This window comes from Marmota flaviventris, chromosome 14, assembly GCF_047511675.1.
Source record: "Marmota flaviventris isolate mMarFla1 chromosome 14, mMarFla1.hap1, whole genome shotgun sequence".
NCBI classification, from domain to species: domain Eukaryota; kingdom Metazoa; phylum Chordata; class Mammalia; order Rodentia; family Sciuridae; genus Marmota; species Marmota flaviventris.
In genome coordinates this window covers 33,709,207-33,713,144 of record NC_092511.1, presented here as the reverse complement: position 1 = coordinate 33,713,144, position 3,938 = coordinate 33,709,207, and the positions used below count along the sequence as shown (strand labels likewise).

The following is a 3,938-nucleotide window of genomic DNA, read 5'->3' as shown; positions in this document are numbered from 1 at the left end:
CACTAGTTCAAAGCCAGTCTCAGCAATTTAGTGAGGCCTGAGCAATTTAGCAGGACCCAATCTCAAAATAAAAAATATAAAAAGGGCTGGAGATGTGGCTCAGTGGTTAAGCACCACTGGGTTCAATTCTTGGTACAAAACAAACAAACAAAAGACAACATAATATATATATGTGTATATATATATATATATTTTTTTTTTTTTTTTTTCTTTCTTTCTTTTTGGTACTGAGAATTGAACTCAGCTGTGCTATACTACTGAGCTGCATCCCCAGCCCTTTTTATTTTGAGACAGGGTCTTGCTAAATTCCTAAGACGGCCTTGAACTTGTGATCCTCCTGCCTCAGCCTCCTGAGTTACCGGGCTTACAGATGTCCACCATCACACTCATCTATAATTCTCTATCCTACTCTAAACATTTAGAAATAGTAGCTAATGGGCTAAGGGTTTAGCTCAGTGGTAGAGCTTTTGCCTAGCATGTGTGAAGCCCTGGGTTCATTTCCCACCCAGTGCTACAACCACAAAAGAGAGAGAGAGAGAGAGAAAGGAATGATAAATAATATATGATATAAAACATTTTAAATACTGTTATACATCAATAACTAACAACCTCTAATCTTAAGGCCTCACAACCACAAGTCTATTTCTTGCTGACATTACATGTCTTTCACAGTTGACTACAACTCCATGTCACATCCTCTTCATTTTGTGATCCAGGGTGAAGGAGCTGCCTTTATCTGTAATGTTGTCATTCTTGTGTCAGAGGAAAAAGAGAAGACAATGAAAACATGAGACTCAAAGCTTCTGCTTCATAGTGTCACTGAAACTGAAACTGTGAGTACAAGTAGCTAAGTATCAGCTTTATTTTTCTTTACATTTTATTGACAAAGCTAGTCATGTGATCCAGCCTGACATTATTAGGTTAAGAACATGTAATCCTCCCATGGGAATGATAATTCAATTACTGTGGGGCTGTAACCAGACATAGGATGCTTGTCTGTGATCATGGAGGAAGGGAAGCATCTATACATATGAGACCTCACCATGAGCTAGTGCAGGTTCTGGCCTTACACTATCTGAATGGGGCCAGAGTCCGAAGCCCTAGTGTGAGGCCTTCTTTAGATCCCTGTAAGCACAAATTACAAAGCACTCAGGAAAGTGTAGGTCTATGAAAAAGAATTTACAAATCTAACAAATAGAGACTTTATACCAAGAAATAGAAATAATAGACTAATCCAAAAGGCTTTGTGATAAAAAAAAAAATATGTTTAAGTGTTTAAAGATATAACAGAGGACTGGTATCAGTGAGCCAAGATCAGGAGGCAATGAAAAAAGAATAGGTGGATATGAAGACTAGCACAGTACTGCATGCCTGAAATCCCAGCAACGTGGGAGGCAGTTTAGCAAGATCCTATTTTAATGGCTAATGTAATTCAGTGGTACAGTGTTTGTTTAGCATGTATGAGGTCCAGGGATCTATCCTTAGTGCCACCAAAAAAAAAAAAAAAAAAAAAGAAAAACAATCTGAACCAGTCAGAATTCAGTTCAGAAACCCAAAACTATTCCAAGTACTTTTAGCAGAATGGAGTACAGGGAATTAGCTGCTTCCAAAATCACTACCAGGCCTAATAGTCTAATTATCCAGATGTAATTTTTAAAAATTGCTTCTAGCAGTTTCTAGCAGATACTATGCATTATATGAGTCTTTATTAGATAAAAATTTTAAAAGATCAGTTGAGAGCTGTTGTGGGATTAATGATTTCAATCTATCATCATAACCATAATTCAGATGTCAGGCAGCCAGCTCCGCTGCCACCAATACAGTTTCCTCCGGTCCACAAAGGTGCTGATCGTTTGCTGGAATACTGAGACCAGGCAAATTTGGTTCTTGGCCGCCACCACAGCAGCAGGATGGAGTTTCCTTCTCGTTTCCATTCTCCTGCTCCTGTACGTATGCATGGGATTGGTCAGAGCTAAATCCTCCAGAACTCTGTCATGTACTCTGGGAATATGATTTTCTTTCTTTCTTTCTTTCTTTTTTTTTTTTTTTTTGCTTTTCAGCCCCTGTAATTCAGAAGGGAACAGAGAAGCATGTGAGAATGAATGTCAAGTGGCAGACAATAACAAATACAAGTAGCTAAGAATCAGCTTAATAAGAAATGTGCAAAGACCCTTATGAAGAAAACTAAAATACTGTTTAAGGGCACCAGAGGAGACCTGAACAAATGGGAAAACATCCCATGGTTTTGGATCAGCAGACTCAGCATTAGCTCTTTCTCTGGTTACCATGTCCTGAGCTTCTTTCTTCCACCACACTCTTCTACCATGATGTTCAGCCTCATCTCTGGCCCAGAGCAATGAAGTCGGCTGATTATGGACTGAACCTCTGAAACTGTAAGCCAAAATAAACTTCTCCTTCTCTAAGAATAAAGGACTCAGCATCAAAAAGAGGTCATCTCTCTAAATTCATTTAAAGATAAATAGTAAACATTGATAAAATTGCAGATTGGTTTATAACTAGTAGGCTGATTCTAATATTCATATGGAAAAACAAACAAAAATGGTGAAGAGAGTTGAACAAGTAGATAGTGAAGTGGAACTAGCACTAAGCAAACCTTAAAGCACACAAACTCAAAACATGAAAACAGTGGAGTGTTGGAGAATGAATAGATACAAATCAATCAAGAGGAAACTACATAAGAAAATATTTGTAGGGCTGGGGATGTGGCTCAAGTGGTAGCGCGCTCGCCTGGCATGCGTGCATCCCGGGTTCGATCCTCAGCACCACATACAACCAAAGATGTTGTGTCCGCCGAAAACTAAAAAATAAATATTAAAATTCTCTCTCTCTCTCTCTCTTTAAAAAAAAAAAGAAAAGAAAATATTTGTATATGTTAGAAGAGCTATTTCAAATCAGTGTCAAAAAGAGACAGCATTCCATAAATTCTGGAATCCATCTGGAAGAAAATTGGCTCTCTGCTCCAAAGCATCACCAGAAAAACTTCCAAGTGGTTAAAGGTTCTAGATAAAGGTAAAACACAAAGCTATAAATGTACTCACAGAAAACAGGATAATTTCTTCCTAACTGTGGAATATTTTATAACTTTGACCATAAAGTTCTGCATAGCAGAAAGAAGAAGAAAAAAAACACCATAAGCAAAATCAAAAGACCTAAGGAAAAGCCAGTTCTGCTTACATCCCAAAGGAACCAGTCCCCTTAAAATGTTAAGAGGTCATAATCAATAACCAATAGAGGGCTGGGGTTGTGGCTCAGTGGCTTACCTCACATATGTGAGGCACCGGGTTTGATTCTCATATGTTCTCATATATGTTTGTTCATATAAATATGAACAAAATAAAGGCCCCTCAACAACTACAAAATTATTTTTAAAAATAACCAATAGAAAAGAATCAACATCCAAATAGAAAAATGAGCAAAGGATTTGAACAGACAGTTCACATAGAAAATATTAATTCCCTTAAATACATGAAAATATGCTCAACATCATTCAGAATAAGAGAAATGCAAATTAAATGTAGACTGACATACCATTTTTCACCTATCAAATTGTCAAAAATTGAAAAGTTTAATAATATACTCCGTAGGTGAAGCTTTGGGGGAAATAGTGAGAAGGAATATAAATTGACTCAACCTCTGTAGAATTCAATTTATCAATTTTTCTCAAAATTGAAAATTCACGTATCCTTTGACCAAGCAACATAATTTCTGAGAATTTAGCTCAAGGTACACTCTCACATACAAACTGATGTATGTATAAGGTTATTTGTTCTGCATTATATAGAATAGAAAAGATTGTGAATGATACAATTCAAAGTGTGACCAGGTAAGATAACTTACGAAACACCCAACAATGGGAATACTAGGTATTTCATTCATTGCATTAAAAAAGAATGAGAAAGCTCTCGTCCCAATATGAT

At 36.8% G+C, this 3,938-nt stretch overlaps 1 long non-coding RNA gene across 1 annotated transcript; it reads left to right on the top strand.

The window, feature by feature from the left end:
• Window positions 1–242: 242 nt before the first annotated feature.
• Window positions 243–2,454, top strand: LOC114091971 (uncharacterized). Its single transcript, XR_003582603.2, has 3 exons — window positions 243–833; window positions 1,789–1,946; window positions 2,061–2,454. It is a non-coding gene; the product is annotated as an uncharacterized lncRNA (long non-coding RNA).
• The last annotated feature ends 1,484 nt before the right edge of the window (window positions 2,455–3,938 follow it).